This window comes from Vulpes lagopus, chromosome 18 (genome assembly GCF_018345385.1).
Source record: "Vulpes lagopus strain Blue_001 chromosome 18, ASM1834538v1, whole genome shotgun sequence".
Lineage (NCBI taxonomy): Eukaryota > Metazoa > Chordata > Mammalia > Carnivora > Canidae > Vulpes > Vulpes lagopus.
The window spans coordinates 4,782,854-4,806,353 of record NC_054841.1 but is presented as its reverse complement, the minus strand read 5'-3'; the positions used below and the strand labels follow the sequence as shown (position 1 = coordinate 4,806,353).

The 23,500-nt window shown below is 48.5% G+C and overlaps 1 long non-coding RNA gene across 1 annotated transcript; it reads right to left on the bottom strand.

Moving 5' to 3' along the window:
• Positions 1-19,268: 19,268 nt before the first annotated feature.
• LOC121478205 lies at positions 19,269-21,839 on the bottom strand. The gene is made up of 2 exons (XR_005984432.1): positions 21,509-21,839; positions 19,269-20,439 (listed from the first exon to the last, which is right to left on the bottom strand). It is a non-coding gene; the product is annotated as an uncharacterized LOC121478205 (long non-coding RNA).
• Between the last annotated feature and the right edge of the window lie 1,661 nt (positions 21,840-23,500).

Sequence of the window (23,500 nt, the reverse complement as noted above, 5' to 3'; positions counted from 1 at the left end):
TGATGGGACAGGAATGGATACCTGTCCCCGGCTGGACCGATCGGAATGTCTCTTCTGGTTGTTTGGAAGTGGGACTCGAGTCTCCAGCGCAGAGCTCTGCCGGGAGGGAGAGCCCCAACCCGTCCGGTACCTTCCCCTTGCGGAGTTTGGCCTCTGCTACTTGCACACAGGAGACCCACGGGGAGGAAAGCGAACCACGAGAGAGCTTCTCGGCCTCGTCATGCCTTGGTCTCTCCATCAAAAGACTGGGACCAAGGGCGGCCGGGGCCAGCCCCTCGGGGTTCGCCGTGTGCCCACCATGTGCCCCACAGTGCGCCAGGCAACCGCAGGCCCTCGGGGGCTCCGAGTCCCTGGCCAGCGTCATCAGAGCCGGTGGGCGCACAGATTCGGCCCCAGAGCTGTCACCGCTTGTCCCGAGAGCCGCTGAGTCTCCGGCACGTGGAGACCCGGGGAGTCACTTTCATTACAGAAAAGCCGACTTAATTGCAGCCCGGCGAGGAGGCTCGGATCCGAGGGCCGCCCTTCCCCCGGCGCATCTCGGGCTGACCCCCGGGCGCCTGTCAGGGGGGAGACGGGGCCGCCCGGCAGGTATCGACACGGGTGGCAGAAGGACATTGATCGGGCACACGGAACGAGGCCCTGTCATCTCCAAGTGCCGCTGCGAGCCGGTGATGGACGGGGCTCGGCGAGATCTCGAGGCCCCCGGAGCAGAGCGAGCGGGACAGCAGCGGGGCCTGTCTGTCTGTACGGCCCAGGGACACGATCGGCCGCAACAAGTCACTGACCTAAGACGGAGAAAAATAATAGCGTGACCCCCCGCAGCCCCTGGCCGCGGTTTGCAGTCGTGAAGAGGTGGAAGTTCAAATGACTTCAGAGGAGCGGCTGGCTGCTTTCTCCAGCGCAGAGGCCCTGCCCCTCTGACTCCTCCCTCCCACCCCAAGCCCCTGCCCTGCAGACACTTCTGGAAGGCCACGAGGCTGGTCTTCCTGTCCTGATCCTCCACGTGCAGGTCCGTCCCAGAGCCCACGCCAGGGAGGCACGGGTCCTGGAGGATTCCTGTAGCCGGGGGCTTCAGCAGGGCTCGCGTGACTCAGTTTCCCTCTCCTGGGCATAGCTCACTCCTCCCGGCTTACTCTCCAGCCCTCCTAAGCGCACAGGGGTCGGATGCCCTGACTCCCATGAAGGAAATCCAAGTTCCCCTGCCAGCCCAGACAGTGACAAAGGGTTTGATGATCAGGGTCCCTCTACCTTCCTCTCTGCCGGGTTTAGGGGAGGAGAAGTGGTGGGGAGGGGTGGCTGTCACACTGAGGGATCAATGCGGTGCCCCTGGCCACTGAGCTGGGCACTGAGTTGTCTGCGTGGCATTCAGGTTGCCACCATCTCTTTGGCTTTTGTTGTAAGGCCTCAACCTCCTTTTGGAACGAGGCAGGGCGTAAACATCACATAAATGAACGAAAACCTCCAAACTACAGATGTGTCGTTGGGACCCGAGGGCTGAGCAGCCCCGCACCTGCTCAGCCCAGGAGGGTCCTAGTGATCAACTCTTTTACGGGGACCTTCCCGCGCAAATAGTGGCCCAGACTGCAGGCTGCGGGCTGCGCGGGGCCTGTGAGCATCCACGGTCATCACCTGCTTCTCATCACCCACCCCGTGCGGCCACACGGCCACGACGACGGCAGGGATGAGTGGATGCGTGGACACACTGCCACCTGGGTCCTCGAAGTCCCCCCAGGACAGGGGCCTCCCGGGGAGCAGCCAGGGACAGGGAACCTGAAGCCTGTGTCATCAGGTCTTCCTGGAGGTGGCCAGGGGTGGAAATGGGACCCCTGCCAGGCACGTCTCCTCAGTAGGACAATGCCCACAACAAACAGACCTTTGACCGTGTCCCCGAGGAATCAGCACTCATCCCCACTGCATCCCCCGCCCGCCCCAGCCCCCCTTGGCCTCACCCGGCCTCCTGCTCCTCCCCTCCCACCCCACCGTCCAAGCTCCTGCCCACAGCCAGCTGAGGCTTTTAAAATGGAAACTTATTCTATATGTTGGCAAATTGAACACCAATAAAAAAATAAATGTATAAAAATAAATAAAAAATAAATAAAATGGGAACTAAACTTTCAGAGGCTTCTCATCTCACCCAGAACAACATGCAGAACCCTTCCTCTCTGGAGCCTAAAAGCCCCCATGACCTGCCCCCAGCCCGGTAGGTCTCACGGCTCACCCCCCTTCTTCCCCATCACCCACTCCACTCCCCCGGCACAGACCCACTCGGGGCCCTCGAATGCGTGATGCCTGTGTCCGGGTTGCCTTCTCCCCAAACAGTCCATCTCTCTCCCTCGCTTCCTTCTGTCCCCGCTCAAGTGCTACCTCCTCAGAGCAGCCTGCCCGGATCAGATCGCTCAGGTAAACCAACGGCATGACCTCCAGACTCTCCGTGCACTCACCTCGTCCTACCTTCCTCTAGGGCACCTCTCCCCACCCGCGAGCACGCTGCACGGACTTGTTTGTTTTGTTGTGTCTCTTATTGGAAAGAGAGCTCTGTGAGGGCAGAGACCACGTCTGCCCAGCTGGCCGCTAAACCCCCGTGTCCAGCACGCGACCCGTATCTGGTGACTAAATGAGGTCCCATTTGAGGGATGCAGTGACTGAGATGGGGAGAGGTGAAGAAACACCACCGGCAGACGAGTGTAGACGCAAGCCCTGCCCCCCACCTGCTGGGCTCAGACTCCCCCCAAGTCACGACCATGGTGGCCACCACGGCAGGTCCCAAGACCCGGGAAATGTACCCACGCGACATAGGACCCTCAAGGCATTGCTCAGAGTAAATGACTTTTGAGAGGTTTATTATATTTGGCAGGAGATAATTAACTGTGTCCTGTGTCTCAACGATATTGGAGGAAGAGTAGCCTCGGCCTCCGCCCGTGCCCTGGGAGTTTTGCAAACCAAATTATAGCTAAATATAAATATTTAATGAGGCCTGTCCTCCGGCTGTCCCTTCTTTGTCCACAGTCATTAAATACAATCCCGCAGCCGAAATTCAAACGGGGCTGAGGTTCTGTGGGAGAAGGGAGATTTCAAAACTGTTCAAGATCCCAATTAACTTCCTTTCTTTATCTTAATAGCAAATGAAGAAAGAAAGCAGAGAGAAAGGAGAAGATGCCAACACTTCCACAAAGCCCTATCGGGTGTTGTAGCAGCTTGAACGGTGTCCCCTCAAAATCCCCACCTACCCCGACCCTCAGAAGGTGACTTTATTGAGAAGTAGGGTCCTTGCAGATGCGGTTCGTATTGGATCAGAAGGGGACCGCAATCTGCTGACTGAGGCCCTGTAAGAAGAGGAAAAGAGGCTCCCAGAGACACACAGGGGAGGAGCTGCGTGACGACATAGGCAGGGACTGGATGATGTGGCCACAAGCCAGGGACACCAGGAGCCACCAGGGACTGGAAGGAGCAAGGAAAGGATTCTCCTGGGGAGCCCAGATGAAGTGCGGCAAGACCCACACCTCGATTTTGGACTTCTGACCTCCAAACTGTGAGGGAATACATTTCTGTCGTTTCAGGCCACCCGGTTGTGGTCACTTGTGCTGGCAGCCCCAGGACGCTCCCACAGGCACTGCGGAATGTCCCCCAGGGCCCACCAGCAGGCTTTTCCAGCAGAGAGCTGAGCGGGGCCGCGAGCAGGGAGCCAGCGGTGGTTCCTGAGCGGGGGGTGGCCAGCCCCGCACCCCCCCCCCGACTGCCCCCGCCTCTCCCGCCAGCCCTCCACGGGCACCCTCAGCTCGCTCAGCCCCAGGCACCTGCCCACCCGTGCTGGACTCCCAGAGAACCTCCTGCTGCTCCTCATGGCTCCGCACACCCTGGCCCAGACACTGCACCCAGGATGAGCCTCAGGTGCCCCCAGCCCCATCAAGGGTCAGCCCGAGGCACTGATGGCTGGCCGCCCCGCTGTGGGAGAGGGGACAGATGCCAATACCATGCTGCTCACCTCACGTGTGCCCAGAGTGCCCCGGGCAGCCTGTCCAATGCAGGTGCCAATGGGGGGTGGGGTGCCCAAGACTCCGTATTTCTAACAAGCTCCTGGGTGCTGCTGGTCCAGGGACCACGCTCCATAGTGCAGCTCCATAGAGGCCTCTCTGCCCTTGAATCTCTAACCTGTCTGTCCTGAAGGGATCAGATGTTTCAAAGCCTGCAGTGAACAAACACACCCCAAAAGGTATCACAGAGACACCACCTCGGTCTGCAGTGGCTCTGGCCCGGATTTGTTCAAGTTGGGAAATGGGTTTCTTCTCTAGCAGAAGAGAGCACCACAGCACAAAGAGCCCTGAAGATTAATGAGGGCGAAGGCTCTCTTCTCAACAGCAAGAAGGGGGCACGTGAAGTTACGGGTACATTTGTTTGTACTCAATGCCACCGAGGGCTCGCAGAGGTTAGTCCACAGGTGAGCACTCGTGAAAAATCATTTCCCCCCAAATAAAGAGAGAAACATTCATTGGTTGCTATGAGCTGTCAGCCATTGACTTGTTTAATCCCAAGGGGTCCTCCGTGAGCTGGGTGCTAGTGTCTCCACCCTACAGACAGGGAGACAAAATTTCAGAGAGGGTACGTGACTCGCCCAAGGTCACACTGCCCACATGGGCCGCACCGAATCGAGAGTCCTGGTTCTTTCCACTGTGTAACACGTTTTGAGAGATAAGCCAGTGGCAGGGATCATTTCCCACCTGAACGAGCCTGAGAGCACAGAGGAGGGCTGACGGGGTGGACTGGCCAAGAAGGACCGAGCTGTGTTACCAAATGCAGCTCTTTGGCTTCTTCCTTGTGATTCAGAGATCAAGACGGAGGAGATGTCTTTGCCTCCTGGGAAGGAAGGAGCCTCCCTAAGCTGGAAAGAGTGAGAAGTGGTTAGAGTGAGGTGGGAGCTGGAGAGATAGGGAGAGATTTCCCAGCTTTTCCAGGAACTGTCACCTCCTCCTTCCTGAGTCTGTCCTGGGAAGAAAAGGAAGCTCCTGCTCTATGCAAGGCTGGGGCCTCATCGGGGTCCCACGGAGCTCAGTGAAGGCCATGGTATCCCGCAGACGTCGGAGGGGATGTGGAACTCCCACCGGAGGGATGAGGGGTAAGTATAGCCAGAGTGACCTGTTCTCTCATCCTTCATCCGGACGGTGTGATGGGGAGCAGCCCAGGCGCTGGCCAAAGCCTGGACTCTGCACTGAGACAGACCTGGGTCTGCCGCGGACCCTCCCCTCCTGCCCCGGTGACCTTGAGCATCCTGCTCAGTCCCTGCGTGCATCACCCTTGCTTCTAGGAAACGAAGTAACTCACCTAACCCCGGCTGAAATTTAATTAACTAAATTCACCCCAACCCAGAGAAGCAGAAGCAGACAAGCCAAGGAGTGGTCCCAAAGGTGGTCCCAAAGGTCCCAAGGTGGGACCTCCCCACCGAGACTGGAGCCTCCCCCTGCAGGTCACACTCCGCAGCCACCTGCCGGTGTCCCCCACTCCCAGCCTGGGGGTTCCTGATGCCTCTCTCCAGAGACCTGGGTGCTGAAGGAACAAAAGGCTCAAATACTATCTCTTTCTTTTTCCCCCTGAAGACAGATGGTTACCAGCAGAATGGGCGCAGGCTGTGAGCTCCCGAGGGGCCAGGGCCGAGCCCACCTCTCTCAGGCCTCCATTGCCAGGGCCTGGCACACAGGATACACTTGATAAATCGAGTTTATCGGGAAAGTGAATGTCAGGGCCGAGCTCTGGAAATCCCAGGAGATCTTAAAGAGCCGGCAATCGTGCTTTCTACAGGAAGTGCCCCAAATCCTGCAGCCCGGCCTGTGACCCAGGCTGCGGAAGGAGGGCGGACATGTGCGGGCCCGGCCGGCCGCTCACAAGGGCAAACTCTCATCAAGAATTCCGTCCCGTGTGCAGCTGCATTTTATCTCCCGCTACAGAACGGGATTGATCTCGATGTCAGTCAGGACGGAGCTCACCTCCACCAAGTCACATAACAGATGAGGAGCTGATCAGACGCTCTGTGAACGCGGTACTTTAATAACAATATCGCTTAGATCTCAAACTGCTTAATTAGATTTTACTCATCGCCATCACTCGCCTCATTTGAACGGCTCGTTTATAATTTATGGTCTTTAGGCATTTGGTTGTTCATTTGTAAAGTGGGAGAAAACAATCACCAGGCAAGAGGAAAGCTTAAGAAGAGCGGATCTGACTTCTCCCAGGGGCTGAGAGGCTGTGGGGGAGCCTGCTGGAGGGAGCATCTCTGCTGGAGGGAGCACCTCTGCTGGAGGGAGTGTCTCTGCTGGAGGGAGTATCTCTGCTGGAGGGAGCACCTCTGCTGGAGGGAGTATCTCTGCTGGAGGGAGCACCTCTGCTGGAGGGAGTATCTCTGCTGGAGGGAGCGCCTCTGCCGGGGGAAGTACCCCTGTTGGAGGGAAGCATCTCTGCTAGTGTGAGCATCTCTGCCGGAGGGAGCACCTCTCTGGAGGGAGCTGCCGGGCTCCTCCCCACAGAGCTCCCAGCTCCAAGCCCTGGGGTGGCCCCTCGTCCAGCTGCCGGAAAGATCGTGGACGCAGGCCCTGCCAATCAACTTGTCTGATTCGGGCAGGGCCCAGGCATTGGTTCAGGATTGAGCACGTGATGCAACCCCAGCCAGTGAGAGTGCGCCCTGGGATATTTGTGGCAAGGAGGAGGAAAGAGCCCCCATCCCTACTCGGGCTGCCAGGCATCAGTCTGCAGCAGCCCCAGGAGGCCAGCTTCCCTCCCAGGTAGACGGCCCAGGGGGCTGAGAATGGCGCCAACACACAGGGAAGCAAGACAGAGACATGGGGAGGACAGATTCCTGGCAGCGTTTCTGAGCACCTGGCTTCAGCCATGCAGGGACCACCCCTTGGATATTTTCATTTTGTGAGTCACTATGTTCCCTAGTTTCCTTAAGCCTATTTGAGTTGAGTTTCTTGCACCTGCAACAGAAAGAAGCTCAACTAATTATAATGTCAGAGACAATCCTCATGAGAAGAGTCTAGTCACCAAGTCTTCTACAACCCCATTAGCCACTAATTTCCAAGCATTAAAAAATGTGAAGAGTGCTATCAAGATGCCATCTTGAATTCATAGGGAAGAGAATAATTATCTTAGCGAGGCTTTCTCTGAGTTACCCAGAATTTCAACATCATCTCAAGCCTCCAAAATATAACACAACCTCTTACCCTCCTTTATTTTTTTTCTCCTTAGCACTTATGATCAAACCCACCAAAATATTTCGCCTGTCTACTTTTTTATCATCTGTCTTGCCCCAGCAGAATGTCAGCTCCATACATGACAGGGAATTATCTATGTTTTGTTTACTGGTACATCCTTTTATCAGTGGGAACTGGTACAGAGTAGACATTAAGTCAATATTGGTTGCATTTGACCATTGAAAGAATGACTCTGTTGTAGGAATTATGCTCAGCTCCTAATAGGAGAGGAAAGCAACCAATACAGAAGTTTATTTCTCCTGCACATAAAAGAAATCCCTAGCTAGGCGACCCAGTGGCAACCACACATTGTTCTCTGGGACCCATGGGCTTTCTATCCTTGGATTCTTCTGTCCTCAGCGTAGTAGAGTTTCTTTCTTCAAAGTCATCTTATGGCCCAAGATGGCTGCTGGTGCTCCAGCCATATGGTCTGCATTCCATGTAGGGAAAAAGGAGAGACTCTCTTTATGTGAATTCCCAGAAAAGCAAACAACAACTTCTATCTATGTCTCATTGGTCACCTCTGGCTGTAATAGGGGTTGGGAAATGTCATCTTTTAGATAGGCACGTTACCACCCAAAATAAAATCAGTGTTCTATTACTAAAGGTGGATCTTGGGTAGGCAACTTGCAATCTCTGTAGGGAGTGGTGGGAGGACAACTAGATAACCGTATAAACCGGTCAATGATAACATATCCGTACAATAGAGAACTATTCAGCCACTAACAATTTATTTTTTTAACTCCTACTAATGTGACCGAATGTCAATACAATATCACATGTAAGAAGAGAGGATATAAAATTACCCAAAAACCTCCATATTTGTAACCACGCTTCCCAGACACACACACACACACACACACACACACACACACACGACAAAGAGGTCAAAGGAATATACCACATTTTTTTTTTAATTTTTATTTATTTATGATAGTCACAGAGAGAGAGAGAGAGGCAGAGACACAGGCGGAGGGAGAAGCAGGCTCCATGCACCGGGAGCCTGATGTGGGATTCGATCCCGGGTCTCCAGGATCGCGCCCTGGGCCAAAGGCAGGCGCTAAACCGCTGCGCCACCCAGGGATCCTGAATATACCACAATTTTTGATAGTGTTTTCCTCTAATGAGATCAATTATTTTCCTTTTACGTTTTACTTTTTTTTTTTTCTTTTTCAGATGCTTTAGCTAAACATGTTGCTTCATGGTGAAAAAGGACAAGCTGTTAAAATTTTAAGTAAAAAGTAGACGCGAAATGGGACCCTCACTCGTGGTTTAGCCATTTGGCCAGGAGGCAAAGCCCCCACTCACAGAGAAGGGAAAGAAAGGGGGTGGGAACACAGAAGGACAAAAGAAAGGGGGAGAAGCTGAGAGACCGTCAGGGGAGGCAGTGGCTTTGAGGAAGGAACATTCAGGAAGGCTGGGAGGGAAGGGAGGAGGAGGGGGGGAGAGAGAGGGGGAAGGCAGGGGAGAGGAGGGACGAGAAGACAAAAGATCCCTGAGAAGCTGCAGTCCTTGCTGGGGTGAACTTCAGAAATAGCACGGAGTTGCGTTTCCTCCACAAACTCCCAAGAGCACGTGCCCCCCACCCCTCCCTGGCCATGACCCCCATCCCCTCAAGCTCTAAGCCAGCCCTTGAGCATTTTCTTTGATCACAGAAACAAGCAGCAAACCCCCAGCTGGCCCTGACTCATTCCCTCTCCCCTGCTTGTCCCCGGCCCGAAGCCTCTCTCTGCTCATTTTTGGCAGCCCCTGGTTTCTATGAGGGCTGCAGCTGTTTCAACTCAACCTCCCCCCTCCCAACCCTGTCCCCGCTCCAGACTCCACCCCAGGCCTGTGCTCGCACTGGGTAGGGGCTGAAGATGGGCTTCCTCCTCTCTCCCTAGCTTTGCCCCAAGAGGAGATGGAATCAAAACCAATAGATAAATAGTGTGGTTCACCAGCCGTGCCAGACATCCTGCTTGGAGCAGAGTCAGGCCCTGGAAAAGTTCGTGGGAAATCCTGGGGCTCAAGTGCTTATTCAGCAACCACAAGCTGTATCTCAGATCTGGGTCCCCAAAACAAAAGATCTAAGTTTCTATGAAGCTGCCCTCCCCTCACCAGCCAACACGCCATCTAAAATCCAAGGGCCTCCGGACACAACCCCGAAACAGATCTTGAAATCTAAATCACATTCTCAAAGCTTGTGCAGTCAAAACACAGGTCGGCTGCCCCCCCTTCCCCCCAACCCCGAGTTTACTGGCAACGGTAAATAGGGTCCCAGGCCCTCCCACCCTCCCCGAGAGCTTCCAGCCGCAGAGACCTGGCGGCGCAGTTCAGCAGCCACTAGAGGGCCCGCACTCTCTGAGCTCTTGCAACATGGAAGGTGCGACTGGAGAACCGGGTTGTTCTATTTTGTTTCACTTAAACAAACTTGAATGTGAAAACTGAACAGTAAAACACGTTTCCGTAAGCCTTGGTTGTTTCGTAGAACTACTGTATTCGGCTCCTATTGCTGCCATGATAAGTGCCCAGAAATTTTGTAGCTTGAAAATAATCCCATTCTTTTCTCTCGCAGTTCTGGAGAAAAGAAGTCAGGTGGGTCTTAGCAGACTACAGTCAGGGTGTCTGCAGGGCTGTGTTCCTTCCTGGAGGCCCTAGAGGAGGACCCCTTTGCTTGCTTTCCCAACTTCCAGAAATCACCCACATTCTTGGTTCTATGGCCCTCTGCCTTCAAAGGCTACACTGTGGGATCCTTCTGACTGTGCTCCCATTATCCTGGCTCCCTCTGATCACAAATGGTTCTTTCCTTTTAGGGACAATTTTCATTTCATTGGGCCCACCCTGATAATCCAGAACCATCTCCTCATTTCATGGTCAGCTGATCAGCAACCTTCATTACATCTCTTACCTTAATTCCCTTTTCCCATATAAGTTGATATAGGCACAGGCTCCAGGGACAAGGACCCAGACATCTTCAGGGCACCATTATTCTGGCTACCACAGTAGAGTTTGCATTAACCTTTCCATCCCAACAGAAGCTATTGTAGCACTGTGCAGGTATTGGGCAAGTGCACGATTTCAAATATTGCATGTAAATACATCAGGGACCTAGGTAGTATCAATGGATGGATTCAATAAGGTTGATTATTTTTCTACATGTGAATGTAGCGTGATAATGTTTTTTTCTAAATATTTTACGTGGATAGCACAATTACTATGACATGTATGTCCTGAAATGGAAATTTTTATTATTTTAATTTTAATATAAGTGTTATTTTTCCAGTTAAAAAAATAAGTATGAACAGATTTTTTAGGTCTAAAATGGAGGAATTCCTACTGATGCAGAATCAAGTAGACATGGAGAACCATAAAGACAATGTAAGATGTCACAATTTTGGGATGAATGGTAATTGCAATTTGATTTGGCAGAGGAAATAAGTTTTTTGTTCATTGGGCAAAAGATAATAAAGTGGACAATAGTAACAGACACTTGTAGCAAATACATAATGGATTTGAAAAGAAATCTCCTCTCCCAACAGTCAAAACGAAATCAACAAAAGCCAACTAGAATCAGAAAAATAAAATTTCTAAATCAAAAAATTTTAATGAACTTTAACAGGATCTGCGCTTGGAACTCTGGCCAGCTATAAAATGATCCATATTCCTGCACAGAAAAAGGAAACCATTTTTAGATGAAAAAGTGATTTTTTTTTTACTATTGTGTCAGTTAAAAAAATGTTGTTAGAATGTGGGGAAAACATGAAAAAAGATATCCTGCCAAAAGGATAAGATCTTCAATTAAACCAGCAAACAGTTGACTATGGGATTCAAACCTTTCTAAAAATATCAAAGATTGGAAGTCTGAGCTAGTGCAATAAGGACAAGAAAAGGAAACAAAAGGTATAGGGATCGAGAAGGAAAAAATAAAATTGTTCACAGATGACATGATTGTCTATGCAGAAACTCTCTCTTAAAGAGCTGATAAAAAACTGGAACTAATAAACAATTATAGCAAGGTTGCTTCATGCCGGTTAATATGCAAAGGTCAATCCCTTTCCTGTATACCTGCAATGAACAAGTGGAATTTGAAATTAAAAACACAATACTATTTACATTAGCACTCCCCAAAATGAAATATTTAGGCAGAAATTTCACCAAATATGTTTCAGATCGAGATGAGGAAAACCACCAAACTCTGATGAAGAAAATCAAAGAACTAAATTTAAATGGAGAGTGCTCTGTGTGGATGGTTAGGAAGACTCGATGTTGTCAAGATGTGAATTTTCCCGAACTTGATCTACTGATGCAATCCCAACCCAAAGATCCAAAGAAATGTCATCTTGTGGATATTGACAAACTGATTCTAAAGTGCACACGGAGAGGAAAAAGACCCAGAGCAGCTAACACAATCTGGGAGAACGAACACTGACACTACCTGATTCCAAGACTTACTATAAAGCTACAATAATCAAGACAGATAAAGGAATAGACACAAGATCCATGAAACAAAACAGAGAGCCCAGAAATACACCCCCATAACTCTAGTCAACTGACCTTTGGCAAAATAGCAAAAGCAATGCTATGGAGCAAAGATGAGCTCTCAACAAACAGTGTTGAAACAACTGGACATCCACATGCCAAAAAAAAAAAAAAAAAGTATCTGGACACAGAGCTTATACTTATCACATTAAAAAAAAAAAAAGTTAGCTCAAAATGGATCATAGACCTAAATGCAAACTGCAAAACTGTAAAACCCCAGGAAGCTAACAGGAGAGAACTCCTGGATGCCCTTGGGTTTGGCCAAGGCTTTGTAGATACAACACTAAAGGCACCATCCATGACAGAAATAACCAATTGGCCAGATTTCATTAAAATTAAAAACCTTTGCTCTGTGGGAGACAATGTTAAGGGAAAGAGGAAACAAGCTGCAGACAGAAAATATTTGCAGATGACACACCTGATACAGGCTGTTAGCCAAAGCATGCAAGCTCTTAAAATTTGACAATAAGACAACAAACAACTCAACTTAAAAATGGTCCATAGACCTGAACAGATCCCTCGCCAATGAAGACATACAGGTGACAAGCACGTGAAAAGATGCTCCACATCATACATCATCAGGGGAATGCAAATTAAAGCAACGAGATAGCGTCACACACCTCTGAGTAGGGCTGAAATCCAGAGCGCTGATGGCACCAGATGCTGGCCAGGATGTGGAGCAGCGGGAGCTCATCCATTGCTGGTGGGAACGCAAAATGGTGCAACCACTTTGGAAGACAGTTTGCTGGTTTCTTACTAAACACACTCTTACCATACAATCCAGCACTCATGCCCCTTCTATTTACCCAAAAGAGTAGAAAACTTACACCGACACAACAACCTGCACGTAGTCTTTCGGTAGGTGAGTGGATAAATTAACTGTGGTCCATCCAGACAATGGCATATTATTCGGGTCTAAAAAGAAATGAGCTATCAAGCCACGAAAAGATGTGGAGGGCTAGTAAATGCCTTTTACTAAGTGAAAGAAGTCAATCTGGAAAGGCTGCATCCTGTATGACTCTAACTGTAGGACTTTCTGAAAAAGACAAAACTATGGAGGTAGCTAAAAGATTAATGTGTCAGGGATTGGGGGACATTTGCAGGGAGGGATGAAAGGAGAACCCAGAGGATTTTCAGGGCGGTGCAAATACTCCGCACGATACCATAATGATGGGCACATGTCACACCCAGAGACAAACCCATAGAATCCCTAGGATGAACAGCACCAAGAGTGAACCACAATCTCGACTATGAACTGTGTGGATGATTTTGATGTGCTGGTGTAGCTTCACCAAGTGTAACAAATGTGCCTTTCTCGTGGGGGGTGTTGCTAATGGAGAAGGCTGGGGGAGGAGGAGGGTGAGGGGTGTCTATGGGAAAACTCTGTACCTTCGCCTCAATTTTTCTGTGAACTTAAAATTGCTCTAAAAAATCATCTTAGTTTTTAAAGCATAGAACTCTTGGCATAGATACTTTTGCATTTTCTACATCTGTCAAGAAAGAATTTCAGCTAGGAATAACAAAATTCGTTTCTATGACGACAGATGATGCTTCAGCTTTGTTAGATCAAGAATTCAGATTTACTGGAATTTTAAAACCTGAGACTGATGTTTCCCTTCATATTCTGTTCCACTCTGTGATACACATAAAATATTTGCACTCCACTTTCTGGAGAAGACTCTGAAAATTGTCATGGATTCAAGAGTTAAAGTCACTTAGTATTTATGTACACATTCTGTGAATCATTATCAGTTTATAGAACTCGGAAAGAAGGAGAAGACAGTAAATTTAATGACCTTGTGTGCTTTGCTTGTTTGTCAAATCATGAGTTTTACAGATTTGCTGCAGCATTAATTCCATTTCAAGATTTCTCTTTGAAACAAAAGATATATTTGCCAAATATTCAATAATCAAAGACCAAAAAAGGGGGGGGTGATTTGATTTAAAGTTTTCTCATTGTTATTACACAACATGAGAAAGAGCTAAACTTTAAGCTTCAAAAAAATGAAAGCTTATTGGTGACCATGCTAGACAGGTACAAGAATTTATGCTGAGATTTAAACCTCTCAAAATCCAAATCAATAACAATGACTCTCATATTTCTCCAGCATGAATCAATATGCAAAAGATTTTAATCGCAATTGACAGCATTATGTAAATTGGCTGCAAAAAACTATAAGAAAAATTGGAAGAGCTTTTTGTTGATAACGATAAATTTAAAGTTGCTTTTCCACTGATGGAGTGCTATTGCATTCACTGTCGATAACGCTGAGTTAGCACAAGAGTTAGTAAATTTACTTACCTCCAGCAGTTTTAAAACTCATATATGCTTTTGCTTAAAAGTCAAATCGCTTTTTAAAAAGATGGCCCAGTTTTGTCAATGGAGATGCAGATATTAAAGGAAAATGGCTTTTTATGCACAATTCAGTTATTGGAAAGCGTCTTGGCATATTTGGGATTAGGTAGCTATAGGAGTCTAGTTTTCTAATCTGTAAACTTTATAAAATCTAAATACAGATCAACTATTTTTAAGAAAAACTTAGTGGCTAAATTGAAATATATAATACACACACTGGGTTTTAAATAATTAAGACAAAAAGAATGCAAAATGTCTCACCAATAATTTTTCTATTTTTAGATGCTAAAATGATACATTTTGTATAACACATGAAACATATTTTAAAAATTAATTTGGGGGGTGCGCCTGGGTGGCTCAATCAGTGAAACGTCTGCCTTCAGCTCAGGTTATGATCCCGGGGTCCTGGGATGGAGCCCGCATCAGGGCTTGCTCCTCTGAGCAAGCAAGGAGCCTGCTTCTCCTTCTGCCACTGCCCCTCACCCCTGCTTATATGCTGACTCTCTCCCTCTCTCTCTCTCTCTCTCTCTCTCTCAAATAAATAAATAAAATCTTTTTAAAAAAATTAATTTCATCTGTTTCTATTTTCTTAGTGCTTTTTAATTTTTTTAATTAGAAAATTTAAAATTGTACATGTGGCTCACGGGATATTCCTACTAAACAGTGCAGAATTAGTCTTTCTTTTCAGAAAAACTGAAGGTGACAGTAAGGAGCAAGCCTCCTCTGGCTTGGCTCCCTGCTTCAAATCATATGTCCAAGTCCATCTGAATAAAGGTTGCAAAATGGTGTACCAAGCCAGTCAACAGATTTGATTTAGTCCATGTTGGGTGTTAAAAAAAAATGCATCCATTGCCAACACAGAAAAATTGGAAAATTATACAAACATTCGATTGTTGGCCTTCTTTGAAAAACCAGATCCTGCCAATCAGAGCCCATATTTCCAAGCGGTGCTACCTGGGCCAGAACCTAGTGCCAAGTGGTCCTCCCTTGCCCTGTATGGCTCGGTTTGTGAGCCAATTTATTGAAGTTGGGTGTTTAGAGTTTGCCAGCCTCATAAAATTAATTGAGAAGATTTTGCTCTTTTTCAACAGTCTGATGAAGTTTAAATGGAGATATCTCTTCTTAGAAGATTAGCCTGAACCCATATAAAATCAAATTCACTTAAGGCATGTTTTTATGATAGATCTTTGATATACTTTTAAATTTCTCCTTTGCTTGTTCCGTGCAAGGATTTTCTTTAAGTCTTTTGGTGTCAATTTTATGTGTTTATATTATTTAAGAAAGTCGTTTAATATTTCACTAGATTTTAAAATATTCACTTAGTTCCCTGGGAAGCTTAGTTGGTTGAGTGTCTGCCTTTGGCTCAAGTCATGATCTCAGAGTCCTGGGGTTGAGCCCCACATGGGGCTCTCTCCTCAGTGGGGAGTCTGCTTCCCTCTCTCCCTCTGTCCTCTCCCTCTCTCTCCCTCTCTTTCTCTCTCTCTCAAATAAATAAATAAAATCTTTTTAAGAAATAAAATAAAACATTTGCTTATAATTTTAAAAATCTTGTTTATATCTGGGATCTTATATCCCTTCTCTTTTTTATGTTGCAAATATTTGTTTTACTCTTTTTATAACACAAGTATGAAGTGATGTCTATTTTTAGTCTCTTAAAATAACCAACTATTTATCAACTTTACTATTTTTCTTAATTTCTGTTTTAATCTCTAAGAACCTTCCATTTTCTGGTTTATTTAAATTGTTTCCTTTCTAGATTATTTGGTTGAACTATCAGTTCATTCATATCCACTCTTTTTTTTAATAATAAAAGTATGCTAAGCTATGGATTTTCCTCTGAATATAGCTTTGGCTACATCCAAGCTATTGGATATTGGATATTGGATTCATATATTGCTACAATATATGAATATTTTGAAGAGTTAATATTTAAGGATTTATGTCCTCTTTGATCTAAAAATTGTTTTAAATTTTCCCAGTGAAATTATCTATTGACTAGAGAAGACTTCATTAAGTTGTAGTGAATTCATACAAAGAAATACTACATAGAATTAAATCACGAGACATATACACAGCAATACGTATGAATGTCACCTACATCCTTTGGAACAAAGGAAACCAGACACCACAGATGACATGCTGCATCATTCCGTGTGTGTGACATTCAAGAACAGACAAATTAATCCGTGGCGATGGGAGTTACAACTGTGGTTGCCTCCAGGGAAGGAACACAGACCAGGAAGCAGCACAGGGGAATCTTTATGAGGTTCTGGGTGGTTTGACATTTGTGAAAGTTCATCAAGGTGTACACTTAATGTTTGTGCCCTTTGTGCTATGTAACATATACTTTAATTTTTTAAGGGAGGACACAATCTAGTTTTCTTGCAAATATCATAAAACACTATTGGCAGAGAAAGTGGCCTGTAAGTTAACCCCTTTCTGGAATTTGTTGCCATTTTCCTCTTGGCCAGGGTCATGGTCTCCACGGATTCCTCTTCAGCATTCCTCTCTCCTTCCTCCCTCCCACCCCACACCTAATCTTGCGCCAGGATGCCCTCTGTCCAGGCAACCTAGAGGGAAGCTGACTCCATGCAGCTCTAGGGGTGGGTCATGAGTGAGCTTGACCAATCACAATGATTCCATCCATCTTGCCCGAGGTTCCAGGGTTAAGCCAATCTATGCATTGTCCAGGCAAAATTTTTTAGATTTGAGGACAGGTATGTGACATCAGTGAGCTCAAATCTGACCAAAAAGAAGGACTTTTATTCCATGGATGGAAGAGAAGTTCCTTCCTCTTTCCCCGTGGATAGGAACCAAGGTCTTCTGCCTCTGTTGCTAACCTGAGTGGGTGGAGGCATTGCCAAGGACAGCAGAGTGCAGAAGCAGAAGACCTGTCACCCCTCCCAGGTGCCCACCCCTCCCAGGCCTCCTGCATGTGGGTGCCCACCCCTCCCAGGCCTCCTGCATGTGGGCTTGCACTGTTCCTCCTGGTCTTAACCCTGTGCGATCCCAGGTTTCTGCTCATTGCAGCTAAGGGACCTACCGGCAAGCCAAGGCCATCACCTAATGCTGGGAATGCTCAATGGGCTGAGGAGGAGAATGGCCCCTTTGGATGAAGTTGTATTCATAATTAATAGGTCAAGCTTGTTAATTATGTTGCTGAAATTCTTTCTCTGCTTATTGGTCCATGTGATCTACGGAATCCTAAAAGGGGGAATATTGGAGCCTCTTACTGCCATGATCCTGGCTCAGTCAAGCTCTGGTATCAGCGTCTGCACTTAGCGAAACGTTTGACGGGTTAAGGCCCCTACCTGTATGGACATCCTGGGGGACTGTAAATTTTATCAACACAAAATATTTCTCCCTCTCCTGTGTATGCCTTTGGCCTTCCGATCTACCCAATCCGATCTTGGCATTTCCATCCTGCCTTGGCTTGTCTCTTTGCGACGCCTGGTTGATCCTCACTCATCTCTTTATCGTCAAGCTCTCTGGGTTGTTTTATTGTACGTCTCTTGGTAACGGTTTGGCTTTTGCTTTTTAAATCAGATCTGAGAGTGTTTATAAATCCACCTGTTCAGTAACATACATTTCCCATCAAATTTCATTTTATGCTTACTGTGTGTTTTCTCTCCTTTATTTTTAGTGAATTAAGTTTTCCTTATTCCCCCATCTTCCTCTTAGACTTTGAAAAATCTGATTACTGTTTGCCTTTAAAGGTTTTACCAAACACATTTAAACCACTACGTCTTTGTATCAAAAATATTTGTAATCTTTATTTCTTACCACCTCTACCCCCAAGGCAAGCCCTCAGGCAACGGCCTTGAGCAAAACTTACAAAAACCCCCCACCCCTCCAAACTGGTACTTCCTATCTTCCTCCTGACCGGTCTCCTCCATAACCCCTGGCCTGCTATAGGTTGGGTTACTTCATCTGCTATCCTTCCACACCAGCTCCATGAGGGCAGGAATATTTCTCTCTTTTCAATCTCAAGGGCTTGGCATAGTGCCTGGCACATAGCAGGTGCTTTAATACCTGTTAAATGAATGAACACATCCCTCTATATCTCTCTCTTCCCAGGTTATAAGTGATTTGGGATTTGGGTCCCAAGGTATGGGCCATTATTTTCCTCATGTATGTAATTTACCTGCAGAACAACCTGTGAGGCAAGTACAGATGTTACGCCCCGTGTCGTAGGTAAGAAAATGTATGCAAAAAGGTTAAATAGTTTCAGGGTGACACAGCTTAGTAACAGCCAAGCTGAAAATTGAAGTCAGATTTGTCCAGTGCAAAAGTTTGCAATCTCAACCACACTGCCGGGCATGCGCCAGCACACGTGCACACACATGCACACACAGGCACACACAGGCACACACATGCACACACAGCACATACAGGCACATACAGCATTCACAGGTACACATGGCACACACAGCACGCACATGCAACACAGGGCACGCACGGGCACGCACAGGCACACACAGGCACACCCATGCATGCACATACACTCACGTGCATGCACATGCACACACACATGGTGAATACTTTCTCTGCACCCCTTCTCAACTCAGGTGGAAAAAGCTCAGGGTGAGACCCCACAAGCCTTCCTGGTTAATGACATCCCTTCCTCAGGGTCCAGCTCCAAAGCTTCCTTTTCTGAGATACTTCTCCAGGTCCCATCAGTCAAGATAAACCTGAACTTTTAATCTTTGTTGCCTTTGTCAACTTCCGTCTTACATACAGCTACGGGAGCATCCCCTTGGGCCCCCAGCCAAGCTCTGTACCCCATCCGATGTCCCTGTCTTGCCCACTGCACCTGGGACAGTGTCTCACCACCCTGGTGAATTGAATTGTTGAAGTTGGTGCAAGTGACCTTGACCCATCCAGACCAAGATCCACCTCCACCAGGCAGCCTTCCGGGACCACTAGCTGCACCCCCAACTCTCTTCTCTGGCCTTTAACTGCTGTAAAAATTAATTCTAAAAGTTCTGATGCTCGCTTGTTCTTGGACAGAAGAGAAACCAGCCAAATTTGAAAGAGTCTGACTGCAAAGCCCCTAGGGGAGAAGGCAACGCGACCCGGGAGCGGCATCTCTCAAGTGCTGCCCCCTCGTGGCCCGAGCCCAGAACGCCAACCAGGAGACCAGATCCAAAGCCAAGTTTTGCACTTACTCTCATTTTATTCCAGAATATTGCTCCAGAAAACCATCACACTTTGTTAATTCTTTTTTAAATCCCTGCTCTTTTCCACCCCAGAGCTCACTGCTTAGGGTTGCCCACGTACGATGCAGCTCGATTGCAAACCAACATCTGCATTTTGCAGCATCTGCGGCGGCGACGCCAGGTCTGTGGCTCGGTTCCGAGCGTTCTGTGTGTCTTCAGCAGATACAAAGATAAGTGGGGTGGACATGCTCCCTGTGTCCACCAGCACAGGTTAGTTGGGGAGACAGAGACCCCACAAAAAATCCCGTGATCGCAGGTTGTGCAGCCTGCTGTGTGGCCCTGAATGCCGGCGATCGCATTACTGGCCCCAAGTCCTGTGTCCCACACTCTGTGCTCTCCTCTCAGTGCAAGAAGCCCGAGCACACCTGATTTCCAGGGAGGGGAGGCCAGCGCTGAGATGCTCAGAGCCCAGATTCAAGAAACAAACTCTTTGCACCCCCGCACTCTGCCTCTTGCAACTTCCCTGGTCTTGGGCAAATTATTTGGGAAAACCTGAGTTTCTTCACTTGCATGAGGAAAATAAGAACAGCACCCACCTCGTAGGGTTCTTGAGACAGAAATTAAAATTGTGCTTCACCGTCCAGTTGTAGGCAAACAGTAAGCACTTAATAAACATCGCTCCTGTTTTACTAGTCGGTGGCCACAGTACTCCGTGTAGGAGCTGGGTCCGAATCTGTCCTGATGGATCCGCATTCGCCTACAGGTAGACTCCGTCCGTTCTACAAGGGAAGGGCCACACCAGCCACCTCTGTTTTCTCCGGACGCCGAGGACAGGGCCGCACGGGAGATCCTGCTGGATCCCCACCTGACATCCAGCCCCCTTCTTCTTTGTGAACAGATCCCAGTGGGATCTGGACATCAAATGGGTCAGGCGGTGGGACCTGAAACATCCAAGCCGATTCAGAACCCGGCTTCCACTGTCATTGCCTCCCTTGCAGGTAGGCGTGGTCTTGCGATTCGGTTCCAAGTAAAAATCTGATGGCGGGTTTTCTGGGAAAACTTTCCCTTTTCTGGTTAAAGGAGTCATGTGACCAACGCAACCTCTCTCTCTTCTTCTTGCCCCGAACTCGCATGTAACACCTGGAGCTGTGGCCACCGTCTAGTGACTCTGAGGCAAAAGCACGAGAAAGATAAGTCAATACACCAAGAAGGGTGAAACAGAAAGCTAGCAAAGGCTGTATCCCTGAGGACGCAGCTGAGAGCTCAGCCCACAACCAACAACTCGCAGCCCACGGTCTTGCTTATAAAGAACCCCCAGTGAGTGGATCTGCCGGTCGCATTCATTAGGGATTTGCTTTGCATGAACTCAAGGAGCAGCTCTCCCCTCAGGGACTTTTCTGAGGATGGCTCGTCCCTCCTGGGGTCAGCTCCAAGCCAGATTGGAAGGTTGGACTCCTCTGTTTGCCCAGATACGGGATTGACCACTAAGAAGAGATTTTTTTTTTTTTTTTTTTTTTTTTTTTACCCAGAGGGAACCCACTGGCCTAGGTATTTCTCTGCCTCCCTGCACCCTGCATTGGACCAGCCTGAAGGAAGGTATCAGAGCAAGTCCAAGAGATGCTTTCGGTCTGTTCTCACCAAAATTCTTCTTTGAAAACACACTGCAGACTCAGCGGCCCCAGAAAAAAATTCCAGAGAACTGTGAGTTCCTGAATTCCTCTCCACCCCTTCAGATGGGCTCCCCGTCTTCTGCTCAAGGTTCATGTTTATTATTATTAAAAACTCATGGCGGTTGGCCAACCACACGAGCTACAAAATTCCTCACGCCAGGGGAGTAACATGTTGAAGTAGTTTTACTGTCATCACGCTTCAGGGTAGAAAGGGTGGGCGTGCCCCCAAAGAGCAGCCAAGTCCCTGCCGTCCCCCCAGCCTGCACACATGCAGAGTGCACCCCCGGACTGCACGCAAAGCACCCTGGTCCTCCTTCCTCCGCTGGGCTGCCCCTGGCTGGAGGTGCAGAATTCCTGAGCCCACGCCCCAACCCCAAACCTGCCCGTCCCCGACCCTCCATCACGGTAACTGGCACCAGCACCCAGCACCCAAGAATCGCTCCTGAGCCCCCTTCCTCCATTCCCTGTATCCAAGTCACTATGAGGCCTGCCGCCTCCACCCCAAAAGCATCCATCAAACCTTCCCACTTCCCTGTTGCCCTCCACTCCCGCCCTTGCCCAGCTCACCAGCCCCGCTCAGCCGGAGGAAGACGATGCGGCGCTTCTCCTCTGCTCACTTCCCACCACTGCCCGGCAGCAGCCACACTGGGCTTCGGATAACCCGCATCTGGTCTTGTCACTCCCTTGTCACAGCCCGCCGATGGCTTCCAGTGCACGGAAAATGCAGGTGCCCGTCTGGGTTTGCTCTTTCCCAAGACCCATGAGCCCAGGTGACCTGGCTCCTCTGTCCCATCAGCTTTGCTCGCTTTGCTTCCTGGCCTCCTTCCTCCTCCTTGCTAGGCTCACTCGTACCTCCTGGCCTTCATGCTTGCAGTTCCTCCTGCCTGGACCATCTTTTCAGGACCAGCGGCTCCACCTCCTCTGGGTCTCAGCCCAGAGTTGCCTCCAGAGCCGCCCTCCCTGCCTGTCCGCTCTGGCTCACTCCCACCCTCATGACGCCCCTTTAGTCATCTTATTTTCTTCATGGCCACCTTTGCCAGCTGCAGTTGTCTTGTGTATTTATCGGATTTTGTAGCTTCGTACCCACTCCCTATCCCCAACTAGAATGTAGGGTCTCTGAGGGCAGGGGTCCTTCACTCCTGCTTTCCTGGCACCTAGAGCATTGCTTGGAACATAGAAAGTGCCCAATTCATCCTCGACACTTCTGTGACTCTTCACATTGGAAGAAATCCAAAAAAGTCAGCTAGTATAGGATAGCCCACTTTAGAAAAAAAAAAGTACAATATGTCAGTTAAACTTGAATTTTAAATAAACGATGAATAATTTGTTTAGTATAAGTATGTCCTATATAATCCTGGGACATATTTACACTAAAAACTGTTCACTGTTTATCTGAGATGCAAACACCAAGTGGGGATCCTGTATTTTTTCTGACAACCCTAATCTAATAGAACCATCCTTTTCTGCTAAGGCATTAGTTTCCAAACCTGGCTGGGAAGCTTCCTAGAAGTATCGACCCCGAGGCTGCACCCTAGACAGATTGATCAGCTTCTGGGCTTGGGCCCAGCTGCTCCATGATTCTGAGCATCGGCCAAGTTGGAGAAGCCTGGTGCTGAATGTCTCAGCACACGTGCAGCAAGTGGTCACCCCAGCTTCCAGGGGTGGGGAACTCACTGTCGGCAGTGGGGAGCTCTGGCTATGAGGAAGAGCTCTCACTGTCCTCTCTCTTCTCTGGACAGAAGGAAGGCAGCCCCAGCCCCGGACCATGTAGCCTTTCCCAATGTTGTTCCAAAGGTTTGGTCCTGACTCCCAGTGGTGGGCAGAATGGTCGCCCCCAAAGGACACCTCCAAGCCATAACCCCTAGAGCCTTATTTGGAAATAGGGTCCTTAGAGATGTAATCCATTTAAGGATCTTGAGATGAGATCATCCTGGAGTTGGGGTGGGCCTTAAGGCCGGCGATCTGTGTCTCACGAGGAAAGAGACATCCAAGACATAAGGACAAAGAGAGGACAGAGACAGAGGGGGCCCAGCAGCCACCAGCAGCCAGGAGGGGAGCATGGAATGGCTTCTTTCTCAGAGCTTCCAGAAGGAACCAACCCCGCCAACATCTGTTCTCAGACTTCTGACCTCTGGGAATGTAAGAATACATTTCTGTTGCTTAAGCCACCGGCTCGTGGGACTTTGTTACAAGTCCCTTTGTTTCCTGTATTCCAAGGAAAGGAATACAGTCCTCAACCGGATTAGGGGTCAGGCCAACTGTGTCCTTCTTATAAACCCTCCCCAGGGTGCCTGGCACTTTCTTAACGACGCAGTAAGAGCTTAATAAAGACCCAAAGAGGAGCTGAGTCATTTATGGCCATTTCCCATAACGCTCTAAGATCTCAGGATCACATAAAGGAGAGACAATGTGGTCTTTTAGGGGCATCACCCACAACAGGCTTTGCTGGAAATTGTTATTGTACAAGGTCTTGAAATGTGAGCCCCAATGTGGAGTGCACCCACATGATCACTCTACAGCAGGGCTCTCAGACTTGACCATGCATCACCAGCAGGCTTG